Source organism: Ambystoma mexicanum, chromosome 13 (genome assembly GCF_040938575.1).
Source record: "Ambystoma mexicanum isolate Mex_15411 chromosome 13, UKY_AmexF1_1, whole genome shotgun sequence".
NCBI classification, from domain to species: domain Eukaryota; kingdom Metazoa; phylum Chordata; class Amphibia; order Caudata; family Ambystomatidae; genus Ambystoma; species Ambystoma mexicanum.
The window spans coordinates 91836532-91857202 of NC_090938.1; positions in this window are offsets into that span (position 1 = coordinate 91836532).

Consider the following 20671-nt stretch of genomic DNA (forward strand, 5'->3'; position numbering starts at 1 on the left):
GCTGCCCTCCTCTCCATCTTCACTCAATAGCAACGGTACATGCCATCTGTGTGATGGCATGTGTATTTCACCTGGCAATCACAAGCCAATGTGTGATGCCACTGCCAGGCAGCATGCAGAAAATGTGTTCATCTTCCATCTTGGTGTCATCAGTGTGTGCCATTTGCCTGCCCTTCATACGCAGTGAGGGTGCATGCATGGGAGGGTTTTAGTCATGTGGGACATGTGTCAATCAAGTACTGGTTCTCTTGCTTCTCAGCCCTCATTGTGTGCCATGGTGCTAATGCCTGTTTCCATTTGTTTTCTTTTATGTCTTTGCAGGGGAAGACGCACCTGATACTGCTGGGGTTGTGGAGATGGTGCAGACCCAGGAGGGGTCCGAGGGCCGACCGACCACCAGTGAGGGACGTGGTGTGGTGGTGGGTGAGAACCCACAACTGCTGCAGGTCGTGCTCTCAAGGGGTGTCTCTGGCTGCACCTCCCCCGAGCTGTACTCAGGTGTTGATTCGGATGATGAGACCTACGTGCCGTTGCAGGTGAGTGTTCCTGGGAGGGATTCTGTTCTGTCCCACCCACCTGCACCAGTGTCAGAACCCTCAATGGGGATGTCAGTGTTGGCAGCTACGCCTTTGGTGGTTACGGATGCAGGTCACTCCGCGACATCTGATCCTGTTCCTGGGCCAGCAGATCAGAGGGGGAATGCAGTCCTGCAGCCTCAGGCAGTGCCGGCACAGCAAGGCGCAGTTCGCCTTGCCCCAGACAGGTGTGGTGCCCGCCGACGTGGTGGCCATACGCCACCTGGCAATACCGCATTGGAGCAATCCATTTACGGTATGGCAACCCAACAGGCAGCATCATCAGAGATGATGGCTCAGGCCATGGATAGAGTGGCCACTTCCATTGTCCCCCCCGAAAGGCTGATGGAGCGACTACAGCAGGCAACCGACTCCATCTGCCAGTCACACAGGGAGGACATGTTGGCGTCCAACAGGGACAGGCGGGCGGCACTGGCGACTCTGCAGGAAGCCATCTCCATAGAGTCCCAGGGCCACAGGGAAGCCCTGAGGCAGGAGCTCCTTCACCTCAGGACGACTCTTGTTGAGCTTGAGGCTTCAACAAACCGAAGGACAGAACAGCAGCTGGAGCGTCTCACCCGTACGCTCTCAGCTGAGATGCAGGCAACTAGGGCGGAGGTCCGGGCATCCCGTGAGTTGTTGCATGGGGACCTCCGCACACTCATCCTCCAGAACGAGACCTACCACACCCGCATGCTTGCAGCCATGGAGGAACAGACTAGGGCCTTGCGTGGACTGCCTCCCATAGTGCACCCACCTGCGGATGCAGCTGCACAGGGTGATAATAGCGACAGCAGTGATACTCCCACAATAGGGTAGCCGTGTGGGCCATGAGCCCATGGAGGTGTTTTTTTTTCCCCAAGATCTACACAGGTGGGTTTTGGTGTGCACCCTGTCCTCGGACCTCCTGGGTGGCCTCCCCAACCCCCCTGGGCCCATTAATGGCCATTTTTGATTTTTTTTTTTTCTTTATTTTTATTTTTTTTGGGACAATGTGTTGCCTTCCGTGGCTCCTGTGGGCATACGCTGCATTGTGGCTGGGCACATGCAGGCTTGTCATGTATTTGGTTCAGATGCTTGGGTTTTTGCCACACACACCCCTCCTGCTTCCCGTTTCCATGGGCTTGCAAAGGGTGTGCCCAAGTGACATTGACGTACATGGTGACATTGGACTCCCACTACATGTGTGGGTAGTCTAGTCAATACTGTGTATACATTCCTAGTGCATATTGCTGTTGTGTTGTACACTGCATGTTGCATTGATGTGTAACTCATCATCCGTGTCTACCTCCTAATTTACAGGTCCTTTCCTCATGTCTTCACAAGGCCCTCTACTTTAGAGATGGGGTCCATGTTGGCAGCAGTGCACCTACAACTCTACATGGCGGCAACACTGTACAGTTGGAAGTGGTGGGAGTGCAGGCATTTCCAGGTGGTGAGACTACTAATTCCTTACATTCGTAATGTCATGTTAATGGTAGTTTTGAGGGTCAGTGGCTGATAAGTGTTATTGCTAAATACCTGCTCAAGTGTGTTGTTGGTCCTGCATTACTGTGAGCATTTCAGGTGTCGCGAGTTTCAATTAGGGACACTGTACATTGTGACACTTGTGTCATGTTGTGGGGATTACTTTGTTTACCTGCACATAGCATGACATGGCACGGTGTGTTGTGTGGCGGTGCTGGGGATGGGTTGGGTGACATGGCACTGTCCTCATGTTGCATTTTGCAAGTGGGTATTCATTTTAGCTGCTTGAATGTGTTTTTTCACAAAACTGCATTGGTGGTGTCTGTGTAGGTAGGGATGCACACATTGTAACACTTCCAGGTGAACAATCTCAGGCTGATATGGTTTTGACGGTTGATTCTCCAGACATTCAGGATCAGTGTCAGGTTGAGTCATCATTGATTGTCAGATGGTATGTGCCAGGGCAGTGTGCACTCCACAGGGGTGTGATTTCTAGGTGAAGTAATTAGCCACTAGTTGTGTACGTGCTGCCTCCCCCCGTGCCCTTTCCCCTCCCATGTGCAGCGGCCGTGCATGTGGTTGGGGATGTGGGGCCACCACCATGTCCACGGCCAGGCCCCGGCGTGTTGCAACGTTGTGCAGGACACATGCTGCCACTATGATCCTGCACATTACTGGGGGAGCGTATAACAGCTGCCCGCCAGAACGGTCAAGGGAGCGAAAGCGTGACTTAAGCACTCTGAATGTGCGCTCCACTATGCCCCGGGTTGCAATGTGGGCTGTGTTATATCTTACCTCGGGTGGCGTGGTGGGGTTCCGAATTGGCGTCATCATGTGGGGGCTGAGAGGGTAGGCACTGTCCCCTGTGGAGTTGGTGATTGGTATCATTGGTGGGGTTGTGACCTTGCTCAGTATCTGACATGCATGCATGTGCAGTGGCATTCATACTCACCAAGCAGCCATGTATCGCCATGCCACCCAGCTTCTAGCTCCCGGCTTAGGGTGGACATTCGGTAAATGAAGCTGTCGTGGGTGGGCCCGGGATAGTTGGCATATACTGAGGTGATGATTCCCTTGGCATTACATACTACCTGCACGTTGATGGAATGCCAGTGCATGCGGTTCCTATCGATGTGCTCAGATGCCCTGGGGGGACGTAGAGCCACATGGGTGCAGTCGATGGCACCTAGCACTTTGGGGAATCGTGCCACACCGTAAAAATCCAGGGCTGCAGCATGCCTTTCGGCAGGTGTTCTTGGCAGGTATATGTGCCTGCGGACTGATGGGCGTGCAGTGATGATGTTCAAGACCTGGTGTAGGCAGCGTGACTGCGTGGCCTGTGACAGCCCACCCACTATGGCACTTGTCCGCTGAAATGATCCAGTGGCTAAGAAGTGCAGTACATTGAGGACCTTCTCCAGAGGGCTGAGTGCTTGGGAGCACAGGGTGGGTGATGTGAGGTCATCCTCCCACTCACTCACCAGGTCCAGTATTATGTGTGGTGGAAACCTGTACCTCCCATACACCTGGTCATCAGGCATCCCGAAAAGGCTGGTTCTGGGTGTGAATATTCTGGCCCTGACTATCCTCCTCCTCCTCCTTTGGTAGCCCACGGCCACTGCTGCTAGGAACGGTATATTAATCCTGGCGTCTGAGCTTGTTATTTTGTTTGCGCGCAAATTTATGTGTCGCGGGTCGACGTATGCCTGCTTCCTACTGGCGTACGTGTTTCTTTGCGCGTGTTGTAGGCGAGCGTGTGAAACTTCCCGCGCACCCCTGAAATCCAGTACCCAGGCCAATAGCATGTGGAAATTCCCGCGCACCCCGGTATACACGTGCGCTGATGTACTCGCGTGTGAAACTTCCCGCGCACCCCTGAAATCCAGTACCCAGGCCAATAGCGTGTGGAAATTCCTGCGCACCACGGTATACACGTGCGCTGATGTACTCGCGTGTGTAAATGCCCGCGCACCCCTGAAATACACGTACATAGGCCAATCGCGTGTATGCGCACTTTTGTCCAATTACACGCGATGACACTCTGACGTGCAGTCTTTCCACATGTGCTCCGTCATCACGTGCTACGAGGGAAACACCCGTGCGGGTCACGTCACAGACGCGCTTACGCGCTGAGGGCCTTTGGTCCAATAGAATCGCGTATGCGTGCTGACGCGCTTACGCGCTAAGGGCCTTTCCTCGAATTTCATGCTGACGTGCAGGATTTTCACGTGCCAAATCACTCCGTATCAAGCTGGCCACGCGAAAACACACGGAAGACCACGCTCCTGCCCAGAAGGCCGAATTACTGCCCCCCAGTGCCCGAGCAGCCTCCCACGTGCCATCTGCTGCTGCTGCCTGCCTGCCTGCCTGCTGCCACCGTGCCCTGCCATTTGGTGCCTGCACATCAGCCATCTGCAGGGGTCCAGTTGCTGTGTCCACCCCTGCTAGAACAGAAGCCTCCCGACTGGGATAACATCGCTCCACAGCCCAGCCCCAGGACCCAGTTGCCCACCCACTCCTGCCTCTGGGGTTGCCATGTCGGGCACTTCCACATCTGGCACCAGTGGCAACCCCAGGCCAGAGGGGCACCAGCTTCACTGCCACCGAAGTTGGTGTCCTGGTGGAGCATGTCCTGGGGCAGTATGATGCCCTCTTTGGATCGTCCCGTACCAGCAAGGAAGGACGGGAGAGGATCTGGGCCGACTGTGTGGTTGCCATCAACGCGGAGGGGGTGGCAACCCGCGACGTCCAGAAGATCAAGAAGCGCTGGGAGGACTTGAGGTCCAGGACCCTCGTGAAGGCCCGGCGACTCGTGGAGGGGGGCCGGGGCCGCATGAGTTCCATCCAGATGAGGGTCTTGGAACGCATACGCCCAGCGCTCCACGCCCAGATCCTTGAGAGGGAGACCCGTCTGGAGTTGAGCGGTAAGTGTCCAAGCATTGCTGTGTGAGACAAGGCATGTTGCGGTGTGCTGGTTGTCTGATACTTGCCTGTATGTGTGACATAGGCAATGTATGCATGTATGTGTGCAGGGACATCATGGTAATGCATGTGCGACCAGTGATGTGTGAACCACATGGTTGTTGCATGTGTTTAAATGCCACATGGGGAGCCCTATGCAGATTTTACACATGAGAGCATGCCAGTCTCTGTTCCGGGATATGGGTGGGGGTGAGGGATGGGTGCTGATGCCAGGTACATATATGGTAGCCATGTCTGTGTGCCTGACCTGCGTGTCTGTGACTTGTGAATGCCATGGATGCATGACACATGTGTGTGACAATGCACAGATTCACTGATGCAGCCTAGTTACCCTTGTATCCGCTGTGTTTGGGGTGCATGAGGCCCGATGGATGTGACTGAGGTGAAGTGTGTGCATGTGATAGGCATGACCCATGATGCATGTGAGTTCCATATCATTGTATGTTTCAAAAGTCCATTGGACATGTATGGAAATGTCCATGGCATGCACCATGCCTGTTACTGTGTGTGTTTTGCCTGGACTGACCCAAGTGTTGTGGAGGGACATGATGGAAGTGTACTTTGACAGTGGTACTCATCTGCTATTGCTTCCTGTCTAGGGGACCATTGAACAGTACCCTGATGCTTGTGTTCTATGTCTCCCTCTACGCAGCGGCTAGTGAAGAAGAGGGCTGAGACGGCGCTGTGGAGCAAGGCGGCGGGGATGCCCCCACGGCTGTAGCGGAAGGGGTTTGTGAGCCCCCACAGGGGCCTGCTACGGCGGAAGACGGTGAGGAGCCATCCAGGTTGGTGGTTTCCACAGAGGAGGAGGAGGCTGCCACTGAGGCACACATGGGGCCTGGTGGGGGCATCCCTGCTGGTGCAAGTGGTGCAGTCCAGGGGCAGGGGCAGGAGGCAGCACAGGTCACCGTGGAGGGGCCTGTGCATGTCGCTGCCCCTGACCCTGTGAGTGCACCACCATGCACCAGCAGGGATGCCCCGTCCCAGGCCCGTCCGCAGGTAGAGGGGATGTCCATGTCACCTGACTCCCCTCCATCTGCGGACGAGGGGACCCGTGTCCTGTAAGAGGATTCAATTCAACACTACAGCTAAGTCAATGCCTAGTCTGGGATACTGAATGGAAACCCTTATTGATATATCTTTATGTCCAGTTCATGCGTTCTGGATGACTACCCCTATATAGCACCCCTCTCTTGGAATCCCCCTGACCCCACTGAGCCAAGAAGTAGTTTTGTTTTGCAAGTTAAAAGGTTTATTTGAGAATTTAAACAATATATATATATCACACTTTATAATAACTTAATAATTGAATATCACACTTAATCTGATATAATAAAGATTAACAACGGAGAATCTGGCACTAGCCCACTTCTTTATAATCACTAAGGAGTTGACATGAAATGGATAAGGTAGCACACTGGTAAATAGGGACAGAAGAATAATGTGGTAGAGAATGCTTTATAGGGTTCAAGGAAATGCAAGGTTGAATGAATGAAATGCAGTATAGAAGATAAACTGATATGGTTTCACAAAAGACAAGGTAATCACTTTCCCTTTGTGGCAATTCACTCCCCCTATACAATGTAAGGAGATGGAAGGAAGAGCACACGGTTCAGGTATACAATCACAATGTAATACAGAGTTCCAGTTTCCCAGCAAGCTTAGAGGAGAATAGATATGAGTTTTACACAGGCTCAAAATGCTTTAAAATGTGATAGCAATATATTGGAAAATGTGCTAAAATGATTTTAATTCCCTCTGGAGGTTCAGGATGAGGATTAGTTGGTTTAAATAAGTTCAGGCTTACTTTAGCAATGTTCTAGGAATGATTGGCAGGTTAAACAAATTTTTGGCAAATGAAAGCAAGGAAGCTGCTGTTTTCACACGGGGATAAATTTGCAAATCGCGGTAAAATTCGCAAGTGCGTTTTGCGGCAAAAGTATAGGGAATAGGAATGCGGTTCTAGGTTCGTTGAAAAGCCAAGATTCCAAGCTTTGAGAGGAAAGTTGCAAGTCTCTAAGACAAACGGTCATGGAGATATGAGGAATATGGTAAAGGTCGTTTTTCAGATTTGAAATTTTAAAAGTTCAAAGTGACAAGTTACAGCTAGCAACTAGAAATGACAGGTGACAGCTTTGCAAATGACAGGTGACAGTTAGGAGACAGTTCTGGTTAGATTAAAATAGATTGAATTATATTATTTTAACTAAGAGATTGGTTCTGCACAGTTCTGCTAGGTACTCACAATATATTTAGAAATAGAATGGGCCTCGCCACGGATCTGGTCAGGTTTTCTTCACTCGCCATGGACGGTCTCTGCGCACAGCGGTCTGGGTCAGCTCTCTGGTTCTGCGAACAGCGGTCTGGGTCAGCTCTGCTCTGCCTCTGGTTCTGGATACTGCTCTGCTTTCTCTGGGTACAGCACTGCTTCTGGATCTTTCTGCACAGCTTTCTCTGGACCCAGCGCTGATCTGCACGGCTCCTGGATGCTGCTATCGCTGCTATCGCTGTTAGGTTTGCTGGATGCTGAGGCCCACTGAGAAGAGTTCTCAGTTTGTGGGTTTAGGCCCTTGCTTTGAGTTCTGAATCAAGTTCTTTGGAGTTTTAAAGTCTAAGTGTTGAATCTAGTATATTCTGGATGTTGTGTGGTCCGGCAGAGCGCGTTGCAGCAAATGGAATTGAATGTCCCTATCTTCCTGACTGTCTGCTTTTATGTGTTTTGAAAGTGGGTGGAGAGGCTAGCTTCCTAGGCCCTACCCCTCTCCACTTGTCATTGGCCACTTCCTCCTCTACCCCTTGATTGGGGGAATGAAATGAAGTGTCATCATGATGAGGTCTGTTTATGATACAGAGAACCCACCCCTGTCAACTTGACACCCAAATCTATATCTGATCCAAATACATATTTACACAGGTACACATCTGTTTAAAATTACACGCACCCATCACATATCACATGAGGTATACTCTGTCCAAATCTGCTCTTCCTGAGAGCTTGCATTCAAAAATGGCAACATATTTCACTTTTTGGTCAGGTTACCAATATTGGATTTGTCCCCGCATTTACACAGATGTGCCCATGGTGTGTGGGCATTAGGTGGTGGAGTGCCATATTTTTAACATACATACGTTTAGAGTAATATCCTCTTTTCCGCTAAAACCCCCCTGAACATACCACCGGGTCCTACCACGTCTTCAAATGTGCACAGAAAAATCATAAGAATTATGGTATCATTTAAATAATTATGACAAGTCCGTACTATGAGTTATTCATCTTTTTCTAAAACCATATTCTGGCTACAGGGGTGTGTCTTTTCAGGTCACCTGGTACAGAAACCAGTCTTTCCACTTGCTTCAAGCTCAGCCTCTGTCTCCAGTTTCTCCCCCTCCCCGTTTCTGCCAAGAGGAAGCCATTTTTATGGCCCCTGCAATAAACCATCTGCCTGGGTGAAGGGGGTTGCATTGTTTAGAGGAAGCCATTTTTACGACACCCCCAATAAAACATTTGCCTGAGTCAGGACAGGGCTTTGTTCAATTTCCTGCAGAGCCCAGGTAATTCAATCAGAGAAGTGTCATATCCCTTTTGGTGGGAACAGCAAAAGGCAGTTAAGCCTGGGATCACAGCTGTTGTGCAAGTCTCAACTCCTGTCGGGGGTAGCTGGTGGGCAGAATTCAGTTCCTTAAGCCAGGCCCCAGCTAATGTCACTTCTAGTTACCCAGTTTTCTGCATTCAAATAAACTAACAATTTTTACACATGCAGCTAGAATGCTGATTCTAAGTTTAAAACTATGACATTTAAAGAATTGCAACCTATGTGACACTCAAAAGTAGGTCACTCATTTCTTTTAAACATTTAGATTTTTAGTGTCTTTCAGTCCAAATTTACTTAAACTGCTGAAATCCACAGCTCAGCCAGTCTTGTTATAAACCTTCAAGTCACTTCAGAATATAACTTTACATTGTATCCACCTCTCAGTAAGTCTTTCTTTGGCCTGCTTTGGGTTCATCTATTCAGTTTTACACAAAGTCTGGTGGTTTTAAAACGCTGGCTTTCTGATAGTGGTGAGTACTGGTAATGCAACCATTTTGGGGATTTTTCTTGGATTAATGCATTCCAAACGGGAATGGTTCTTACATGGTAGTAAATCCTTGCTTAACATTGTTTTGATGGGGCTCCTTACAGTAAAATGGTTATGTGGAACCCCACAAAAGGGTTTAATCTTTAAAGTGGTCTGGTGAGCCACGATTTCAGCAACTTTTTGACATCAGTAACAGTGGATTTTGTTAACAAAGATCTTTCTTTACACTGGTGGGTGGCAAGTGAGCTAACCATTTTGGTGTGCGCACAAACTGCGTGGTTCTCCTGGATTCTGTCGCACTTGTGGGCTTTTTGGCCATCTTGGATTTTCTAAGCCCACGGCACCAAATGTTGCAGCATGATAGCTCAAACGTGGGTCAAGACACCCAACAGTCCGTATGGAGAAGGTCCTGATTGGGGTCGCGATGCGCGCGGGTGCAATTCGTGATGACGTGCGTGCTTCCCGGGAGGAGCACGCACATCATCATGAAGAGCACCGTGCCGACGTGGCCCAATTGGGATCTTCCATGTTCGGGGGTTTCCTGCATGTGTCGGCCAATCTGGCGGCCCTCTCCTCCTCTGTGGAGGCTATACGCCGGTCGTTCTCCTTGCCGTCTTCCGGCCCAGATGCCACCAGGGCCCCCTGTGGACCTGCCCTGACCAATGTAGCCAGCTCGGTGGGGATCCCATCCCTGCCACAGTCGGGAGTCGGAGGTCCAGCAGGGGTGGACACCACAGCAACTGTACCCCAGCAGATGGAGGATGTGCCGGCATCATCAGGCAGTGCACGTGCACGACGCCGTCGGTGGATTCCATCAGTCTGGATGCCGTCATGCTGGCAGAGGCAGTTGCGTCGGAGGCAGCAGCAGAGTCAACGTGGGAGGCATCATGGCTCGGGGCCATCAACATCGGAGGGGCCGGCATCGGCCGGAGGGCAGGAGGACCCAGGACAGGAAGTGTCTTCCGTGTGGCTGCGGTTGGGCCAGCAGATAGGTGCGGAGCGGCGGCGGGCGGAAGAGGCGCGTCTCACGATGGTCAGGGCGGAGAACTCCATGCGGAGGGCCCTGAGGCGGGCCGAGTGCCTCGAGGCAATCCGCAGGGGGTTGGAGTAGCAGATGGTGTCGTTTCTGCGGACCCTCGGGGCCATGGAACAGGACCGCCTCCGGGACATAGACGAGGAGTTTGATGATGCCCTGGCCCGGAACACCACGGAGTGAGCCGCTGGACTTGCCCGCCGCCTTTGTATATAGTTCTTTAGTTTTAGGTTTCCTTTGTTTCTTCTTATGATTTGGAGTCGACGGACACTGCTCCACTTTTTGTATATAGTTGGATTTTAGTTAGGGTTTTTTGTAGGTTTCCTTTGTTCAGTTGTGCTCATGGACCCTTGGATGTTTTGTACATAGTTCTTCATTGGATTGTTTTATTTTTTTATTTTTGATTTATTCTCCATGGAGCAATGGTCTTTGCATTTATTTTTATCTCTCGGATTGATTTTATTTTTAATGTGTCTTTGAACAACATTTTTTTGGATTTGGATTTGTAGTTTTGATTTTTTTGGACGGACATGCAGCTTATCTTTTTTTCATTGCCATTGTAGTTTGTTTCATTTAATTTGCATTCAATTTTTTTTAATACAATTTTGTTTTCATACTTCACTGTGTGGTATCATCTCATTGGTTTCATGCATGTCATGTTGGGTGTTTTTCCCATTCATTTGCAACCATTGTGTGTGACGGACATGGGTTCATTTGCTTTATGAACATTGGGGGTGGAACATGTAATTTCCATTTCCATGTGGGTGAACGGGTTACTTGGTAGGGCCTTTTGGCTGTGGAGGCTGACCATAACGCACATGATTGGGGATTGTGAGGACCTGGGTGCAGGGGGACATGAGTGGGGGCCTGGTGGGGGATGCCCATGGTGGCTGGGGGGTGGGGGTGGTGGGAGACATGGGTGGTGGCCTGGTGGAGGGTGCCCCACACTGCTGGGGGGTGGGGGTGGTGGGAGACATGAGTGGGGGCCTGGTGGTGCTGCCCCTGCACTGCTGGGGGGTGGGGGTGGTGGGAGACATGAGTGGGGGCCTGGTGGGGGCTGCCCATGGTGGCTGGGGGGTGGTGGGAGACATGAGTGGGGCCTGGTGGTGCTGCCCCTGCACTGCTGGGGGGTGGGGGTGGTGGGAGACATGAGTGGGGGGCCTGGTGGAGGGTGCCCCTGGATGCTGGGGGGGTGGGGGTGGTGGGAGACATGAATTGGACATGAGTGGGGGCCTGGTGGGGGCTGTCCATGGTGGCTGGGGGGTGGTGGGAGACATGAGTGGGGCCTGGTGGTGCTGCCCCTGCACTGCTGGGGGGTGGGGGTGGTGGGAGACATGAGTGGGGGGCCTGGTGGAGGGTGCCCCTGGATGCTGGGGGGGTGGGGGTGGTGGGAGACATGAGTTGGACATGAGTGGGGGCCTGGTGGAGGGTGCCCCTGGATGCTGGGGGGGTGGGGGTGGTGGGAGACATGAATTGGACATGAGTGGGGGCCTGGTGGGGGCTGTCCATGGTGGCTTAGGGGGGGTGGTGGGAGACATGGGTGGTGGCCTGGTGGAGGGTGCCCCACACTGCTGGGGGGGTGGGGGGTGGTGGGAGACATGAGTGGGGGCCTGGTGGGGCTGCCCATGGTGGCTGGGGGGTGTGGGTGGGTGGGCGACATGAGTGGGGGCCTGGTGGGGGATGCCCATGGTGGCTGGGGGGTGGGGGTGGTGGAGGAATTGAGTGGGGGCCTGGTGGGGGATGCCCATGGTGGCTGGGGGGTGGTGGGAGACATGAGTGGGGGCCTGGTGGAGGGTGCCCCTGGATGCTGGGGGGTGGGGGTGGTGGGAGACATGAGTTGGACATGAGTGGGGGCCTGGTGGTGCTGCCCCTGCACTGCTGGGGGGTGGGGGTGGTATGAGACATGAGTGGGGGCCTGGTGGGGAATGCCCATGGTGGCTGGGGGGTGGGGGTGGTGGGAGGCATGAGTGGGGGCCTGGTGGGGGCTGCCCATGGTGGCTGGGGGGTGGGGGTGGTGGGAGACATGAGTGGGGGCCTGGTGGAGGGTGCCCCTGGATGCTGGGGGGGTGGGGGTGGTGAGAGACATGAGTTGGACATGAGTGGGGGCCTGGTGGTGCTGCCCCTGCACTGCTGGGGGTGGGGGTGGTAGGAGACATGAGTGGGGGCCTGGTGGGGGATGCCCATGGTGGCTGGGGGGTGGGTGGTGGGAGACATGAGTGGGGGCCTGGTGGGGGATGCCCATGGTGGCTGGGGGGTGGGGGTGGTGGGAAACATGGGTGGTGGCCTAGTGGAGGGTGCCCCTGGATGCTGGGGGGGGTGGGGGTGGTGGGAGACATGAGTTGGACATGAGTGGGGGCCTGGTGGTGCTGCCCCTGCACTGCTGGTGGGTGGGGGTGGTGGGAGACATGAGTGGGGGCCTGGTGGGGGCTGCCCATGGTGGCAGGGGGTGGGGGTGGTGGGAGACATGAGTGGGGGCCTGGTGGGGGCTGCCCATGGTGGCTGGGGGGGTGGGGGTGGTGGGAGACTTGGGTGGTGGCCTGGTGGAGGGTGCCCCACACTGCTGGGGGGGTGGGGGTGGTGGGAGACATGAGTGGGGCCTGGTGGGGGCTGCCCATGGTGGCTGGGGGGTGGGGGTGGGTGACATGAGTGGGGGCCTGGTGGGGGATGCCCATGGTGGCTGGGGGGTGGGGGTGGTGGGAGACATGAGTGGGGGCCTGGTGGGGGATGCCCATGATGGCTGGGGGGTGGTGGGAGACATGAGTGGGGGCCAGGTGGAGGGTGCCCCTGGATGCTGGGGGAGTGGGGGTGGTGGGAGACATGAGTTGGACATGAGTGGGGGCCTGGTGGTGCTGCCCCTGCACTGCTGGGGGGTGGGAGTGTTGGGAGACATGAGTGGGGGCCTGGTGGGGGATGCCCATGGTGGCTGGGGGGTGCGGGTGGTGGGAGACATGAGTGGGGGTCTGGTGGAGGGTGCCCCTGGATGCTGGGGGGTGGGGGTGGTGGGAGACATGAGTGGGGGCCTGGTGGGGGCTGCCCATGGTGGCTGGGGGGGTGGGGGTGGTGGGAGAGATGAGTGGGGGCCTGGTGGGGGCTGCCCATGGTGGCTGGGGGTGGTGGGAGACATGAGTGGGGGCCTGGTGGGGGCTGCCCATGGTGGCTGGGGAATGGGCGTGGTGGGAGTCATGGGTGGTGGCCTGGTGGAGGGTGCCCCACACTGCTGGGGGGTGGGAATGGTGGGAGACATGAGTGGGGGCCTGGTGGGGGCTGCGCATGGTGGCTGGCGGGTGGGGGTGGGTGGGAGACATGAGTGGGGGCCTGGTGGGGGATGCCCAGGGTGGCTGGGGGGTGGGGGTGTAGGGAGACATGAGTTGGGGCCTGGTGGAGGGTGCCCCTGGATGATGGGGGGGTCGTGTGGTGGGAGACATGAGTTGGACATGAGTGGGGGTCTGGTGGTGCTGCCCCTGCACTGCTGGGGGGTGGGGGTGGTGGGAGACATGAGTGGGGGCCTGGTGGGGGATGCCCATGGTGGCTGGGGGGTGGGGGTGGTGGGAGACATGAGTGGGGGCCTGGTGGGGGCTGCCCATGGTGGCTGGGGGGTGTGGGTGGGTGGGCGACATGAGTGGGGGCCTGGTGGGGGATGCCCATGGTGGCTGGGGGGTGGGGGTGGTGGGGGAATTGAGTGGGGGCCTGGTGGGGGATGCCCATGGTGGCTGGGGGGTGGTGGGAGACATGAGTGGGGGCCTGGTGGAGGGTGCCCCTGGATGCTGGGGGGGTGGGGGTGGTGGGAGACATGAGTTGGACATGAGTGGGGGCCTGGTGGTGCTGCCCCTGCACTGCTGGGGGGTGGGGGTGGTGGGAGACATGAGTGGGGGCCTGGTGGGGAATGCCCATGGTGGCTGGGGGGTGGGGGTGGTGGGAGACATGAGTGGGGGCCTGGTGGGGGCTGCCCATGGTGGCTGGGGGGTGGGGGTGGTGGGAGACATGAGTGGGGGCCTGGTGGAGGGTGCCCCTGGATGCTGGGGGGGTGGGGGTGGTGGGAGACATGAGTTGGACATGAGTGGGGGCCTGGTGGGGGATGCCCATGGTGGCTGGGGGGTGGGGGTGGTTGGAGACATGAGTGGGGGCCTGGTGGGGGATTCCCATGATGGCTGGGGGGTGGGGGTGGTGGGAGACATGAGTGGGGGCCTGGTGGAGGGTGCCCCTGGATGCTGGGGGGGTGGGGGTGGTGGGAGACATGAGTGGGGGCCTGGTGGGGGATGCCCATGGTGGCTGGGGGGTGAGGGTGGTGGGAGACATGAGTGAGGGCCTGGTGGAGGGTGCCCCTGGATGCTGGGGGGTGGGGGTGGTGGGAGACATGAGTGGGGGCCTGGTGGGGGCTGCCCATGGTGGCTGGGGGGGTGGGGGTGGTGGGAGACATGAGTGGGGTCCTGGTGGGGGCTGCCCATGGTGGCTGGGGGGTGGGGGTTGTGGGAGACATGAGTGGGGGCCTGGTGGGGGCTCCCCATGGTGGCTGGGGGGTGGGAGTGGTGGGAGACATGGGTGGTAGCCTGGTGGAGGGTGACCCACACTGTTGGGGGGGTGGGGGTGGTGGGAGACATAAGTGGGGGCCTGGTGGGGGCTGCCCATGGTGGCTGGCGGGTGGGGGTGGGTGGGAGACATGAGTGGGGGCCTGGTGGGGGATGCCCAGGGTGGCTGGGGGTTGGGGGTGTAGGGAGACATGAGTTGGGGCCTGGTGGAGGGTGCCCCTGGATGATGGGGGGGTGGTGTGGTGGGAGACATGAGTTGGACATGAGTGGGGGTCTGGTGGTGCTGCCCCTGCACTGCTGGGGGGTGGGGGTGGTGGGAGACATGAGTGGGGGCCTGGTGGGGGATGCCCATGGTGGCTGGGGGGTGGGGGTGGTGGGAGACATGAGTGGGGGGCCTGGTGGGGGCTGCCCATGGTGGCTGGGGGGTGGGGGTGGTGGGAGACATGAGTGGGGGCCTGGTGGAGGGTGCCCCTGGATGCTGGGAGGGTGGGGGTGTTGGGAGACATGAGTTGGACATGAGTGGGGGCCTGGTGGTGCTGCCCCTACACTGCTGGGGGGTGGGGGTGGTGGGAGACATGAGTGGGGTCCTGGTGGGGGATGCCCATGGTGGCTGGGGGGTGGGGGTGGTGGGAGACATGGGTGGTGGCCTGGTGGAGGGTGCCTCTGGATGCTGGGGGGGTGGGGGTGGTGGGAGACATGAGTTGGACATGAGTGGGGGCCTGGTGGTGCTGCCCCTGCACTGCTCGGGGGTGGGGGTGGTGGGAGACATGAGTGGGGGCCTGGTGGGGGCTGCCCATGGTGGCTGGGGGGTGGGGGTGGTGGGAGACATGAGTGGGGGCCTGGTGGGGGCTGCCCATGGTGGCTGGGGGGGTGGGGGTGGTGGGAGACATGGGTGGTGGCCTGGTGGAGGGTGTCCCACACTGCTGGGGGGGTGGGGGTGGTGGGAGACATGAGATGGGGCCTGGTGGGGGCTGCCCATGGTGGCTGGGGGGTGGGGGTGGGTGACATGAGTGGGGGCCTGGTGGGGGATGCCCATGGTGGCAGGGGGGTGGGGGTGGTGGGAGATATGAGTGGGGGCCTGGTGGGGAATGCCCTTGGATGCTGGGGGGGTGGGGGTGGTGGGAGACATGAGTTGGACATGAGTGGGGGCCTGGTGGTGCTGCCCTGCACTGCTGGGGGTGGGGGTGGTGGGAGACATGAGTGGGGGCCTGGTGGGGGATGCCCATGGTGGCTGGGGGGTGGGGGTGGTGGGAGACATGAGTGGGGGCCTGGTGGAGGCTGCCCATGGTGGCTGGGGGGTGGGGGGAGACATGAGTGGGGGCCTGGTGGGGGCTGCCCATGGTGGCTGGGGGGGTGGGGGTGGTGGGAGACATGGGTGGTGGCCTGGTGGAGGGTGCCCCACACTGCTGGGGGGGTGGGGGTGGTGGGAGACATGAGTGGGGGCCTGGTGGGGGCTGCCCATGGTGGCTGGGGGGTGGGGGTGGGTGGGAGACATGAGTGGGGGCCTGGTGGGGGATGCCCATGGTGGCTGGGGGGTGGGGGTGGTGGGAGACATGAGTGGGGGCCTGGTGGGGGATGCCCATGGTGGCTGGGGAGTGGGGGTGGTGGGAGACATGAGTGGGGGCCTGGTTGAGGGTGCCCCTGGATGCTGGGGGGTGGGGGTGGTGGGACACATGAGTGGGGGCCTGGTGGGAGCTGCCCATGGTGGCTGGGGGGGTGGGTGTGGTGGGAGACATGAGTGGGGGCCTGGTGGGGGATGCCCATGGTGGCTGGGGGGTGGGGGTGGTGGGAGACATGAGTGGGGGCCTGGTGGGGGATGCCTATGGTGGCTGGGGGGTAGGGGTGGTGGGAGACATGAGTGGGGGCCTGGTGGAGGGTGCCCCTGAATGCTGGGGGGGTGGGGGGTGGGAGACATGAGTGGGGGCCTGGTGGGGGATGCCCATGGTGGCTGGGGGGGTGGGGGTGGTGGGAGACATGAGTGGGGGCCTGGTGGGGGATGCCCATGGTGGCTGGGGGGTGGGGTGGTGGGAGACATGAGTGGGGGCCTGGTGGAGGGTGCCCCTGGATGCCGGGGGGTGGGGGTGGTGGGAGACATGAGTGGGGGCCTGGTGGGAGCTGCCCATGGTGGCTGGGGGGTGGGTGTGGTGGGAGACATGAGTGGGGGCCTGGTGGGGGATGCCCATGGTGGCTGGGGGGTGGGGGTGGTGGGAGACATGAGTGGGGGCCTGGTGGGGGATGCCTATGGTGGCTGGGAGGTAGGGGTGGTGGGTGACATGAGTGGGGGCCTGGTGGAGGTTGCCCCTGAATGCTGGGGGGGGCGGGGTGGTGGGAGACATGAGTTGGACATGAGTGGGGGCCTGGTGGTGCTGCCCCTGCACTGCTGGGGGGTGGGGGTGGTGGGAGACATGAGTGGGGGCCTGGTGGGGGATGGCCATGGTGGCTGGGGGGTGGGGGTGGTGGGAGACATGGGTGGGGGCCTGGTGGAGGCTGCCCTTGGATGCTGGGGGGTGGGGGTGCTGGGTGACATGAGCAGGTGTGCAGGGCAGTCCCCTGTGGTGTCGGCTGCCTGCAGGGGGCCTTGGAGGGTGTACAGGGAATACCTGGGAGCACACAGCCAAATCGCGGGTAGAATTTCCCGCGTACCCCTGAAATACACGTACCCAGCCAAATCGCGTGTGTAAATTCCCGCGCACGTACCCGGCCAAATCGCGTGTGGAACTTCCCGCGCACCCCTGAAATCCATGTACCCTGCCAAATCGCGTGTGTGACTTCCCGCGCACCCCTGAGATTCACGTACCCAGCCAAGTCGCGTGTGTAAATTCCCGCGCACGTACCTGGCCAAATCGCGTGTGGAACTTCACGCGCACCCCTGAATTCCACGTACCCTGCCAAATCCCGTGTGAGACTTCCCGCGCACCCCTGAGATCCACTTACCCAGCCAAATCACGTGTGTAAATTCCCGCGCACGTACCCTGCCAAATCACGTGTGACACTTCCCACGCACCCCTGAGATCCACGTACCCAGCCAAATCGCGTGTGTGAATTCCCGCGCACGTAACCGGCCAAATCGCGTGTGGAACTTCCCACGCACCCCTGAAATACACGTACCCTGCCAAATCGCGTGTGAGACTTCCCGCGCACCCCTGAGATCCACGTACCCAGCCAAATCGCGTGTGTGAATTCCCGCGCATGTACCCGGCCAAATCGCGTGTGGAACTTCCCGCGCACCCCTGACATACACGTACCCTGCCAAATCGCGTGTGAGACTTCCCGCGCACCCCTGAGATCCACGTACCCAGCCAAGTCGCATGTGTAAATTTCCACGCACGTACCCGGCCAAATTGCGTGTGGAGCTTCCCGCGCACCCCTGAAATCCACGTACCCTGCCAAATCGTGTGTGAGACTTCCCGCGCACCCCTGAGATCCCGTGCACGTACCCGGCCAAATCGCGTGTGGAACTTCCCGCGCAACCCTGAAATCCACGTACCCTGCCAAATCGCATGTGGGACTTCCCACGCACCCCTGAGATCCACGTACCCAGCCAAATCGCGTGTGGGACTTTCAGCGCACCCCTGAGATCCACGTACCCAGCCAAATTGCGTGTGAAAGTTCCCGCGCACCCCGGAATACACGCACACGTTATTTTTCAGTCAGCGGGTGTCCGTGTTTGTGGGTACCCCTTTGCACGTCATTTGTCCTGGAGGGCCACAGTATAGGACATTCATCATGGCTGTATATAGGTGCTATTTGTTGGCGCACCTTTTGGCGCACATTTATTACAGGCGCTGAGACGCTACCGCCTGCTTTCTTGTGGCGGTCGTGTTTGTGCCTGTGCGCTGGTTTGACCGTGCGCTTTTTTGCCCTATTCGATTCCATGAATACGTGTTGTAGGCGAGCGTGTGGGCGTTCCGCGCACTTGCACCCTGTACTTCCCCCGTGACGCCCACATTTTGGCAAGTTGTTCCCCATTCCGAGTGTTACGCCCCGTGTTTCACCTACTTTTGTTGTGTGCGCCGCGCTATGTGCGATTTTCGCTGTGGCCTGTGTGATTTTCGCTGTGACCTGGCGCACGCCGTTAGATGGCCTGTGTGCCAACGTGCGCCGCGCACTTTTTTAGCGCACATCGATGGTTTTCTCGCGCACGGCCTTCCATGAATCGATGTGCGCTGCTTTTCGTGCGATTTACGCACTTGCACTGCGATTTTTGCTATTCCACTGCGAATCGCATGTTTTTGGCCACTTGCGCCGCGCTAATTATTCCATGAATCGGCCTGCTTATCTGCATTCAAAGCATTTAAACGCTCTTACAACACATTACCTCCCAAACACTCCGTGCAATAGGACCCCAGCTGGCCCATAGAGCTGGGGGTGCCCCAACAGCACTTTAAGATGAGTAGCAGCACCCTCAAGATGGATGGGGATGCAGATTGATACTCTCGCATCAAATCAATAATGACAACTCAATAGTTCGGCAAAGGGAGTCTGTTTAATGACAAGTACAAAAAACAGGGAGTTTATGACTATCAGCAATCACTCGATCTTCCTTCTCGCTTGAACTCCAATTAATTTAATAAAAAACCCATCATTTATACTAAAAACTCGTCATCACTGATGTGTAATGCTTATAATCTGGCATGCAATTCTATTGGTTCTAGGAAGGTAACTTTAATATAGGTGATATATCTGTATATGGTAACAAAGTGAGGGGATTGGATAAACAGTGTCAGGTGGGGCATCTACGACCTTTGCTTCTTGGCATGACTTGCCTTCGTCTGAGATTGTTTCTGTCTTTAATTCTTGATTTGCTTGCAGCGAGGCTCTCATCTTGAGACCTTTAATAACCTTTGGTTGATTCTGCTCTTGTGCATAGTGGAAGTACACTTATATAAAGTACTCCTTTTGAGGTAGATATGTATAGGTGGCGTTTCCCGCAATCTATCTTACTACTAAGCTTAAGCAAGCCTAATGAATGTTTGCTTCTAGCTGTTCCTATTCCAAGTCATAAGTTGCCATTGTCCACTTGGGCTGCAATAGATCCATCATCCCACATAGTTTCTGTGTTTCCTTGGATACCAAAACTTTGTTCCTTCTGGTGCATGAATGCTAGCATTCACAAAGTCTCTTATTTCTTCATCACCAGGTCCTTGGGCTTCCATCCTGGTTCGACATCAATCATGATCTTCATCCCTGTGGCCTTTTTCGCAGTTTTCCGGCACTGAGAAATGATTATCTTGAAAATGCAGAATCCGAGTAACATCATCATCTTGAAAATGCAGAATCTGAGCAACATCATCACTAGCAGGGCTCCCAGGAACTTGAATGCATCTGACATCCATTGCAGGACCCATGAGAATAGTGATCCAAACCAGCTGCCATCTTCAACCTCGTCAGCTTCATCGATCATCTGATTCTGTAGTTTCGTCAGCATACCTATGGCCTCTGTTAAAGTTCAATTTTCTTCATTGTGAGATGGTATAAATGTGCAACATGATTCTTCAATTTTTGCACAAACACCTCCATCCACAGCTGTGATCATGTCAAGGACATATCTGTTCTGCAGAGTCATTAGTCTTTAGTTTTTCCATTGTTTCTTGTCTTTTTGTCTTGGACATAATCGTCTCCATTTGGATCCTTTGCTTCAGTTGCCCATTTGAGTGAAGCATCACTTGCCATGAATTGGCCTCTGGTCTTGCTCATTGCTACGTGTGATAGACAGTGTGCTGTCTGAACATCAATTTCCACTGCTACAAAGATCTTTGACTTCCCCATGTTGTAAGGTTGGAGTGCACAAACAAAGCATTCCTCCTCTGAATTTCGTCATCTAACTTCTTTCATGTGTTGGTACCAGATGTTATTTCCCAAGTGTGCTGTGCTGTCCAGGTAGTCATTTAGTTCATTATTATCATCTTGCATGCTTCTCTTTATTCTCAAGGTTTTCATGTAGTTTACTATCATCACATCCTTAATAGCATTCATGTAGCTTCTTCTCACTGTAGGATTCTCAGGCA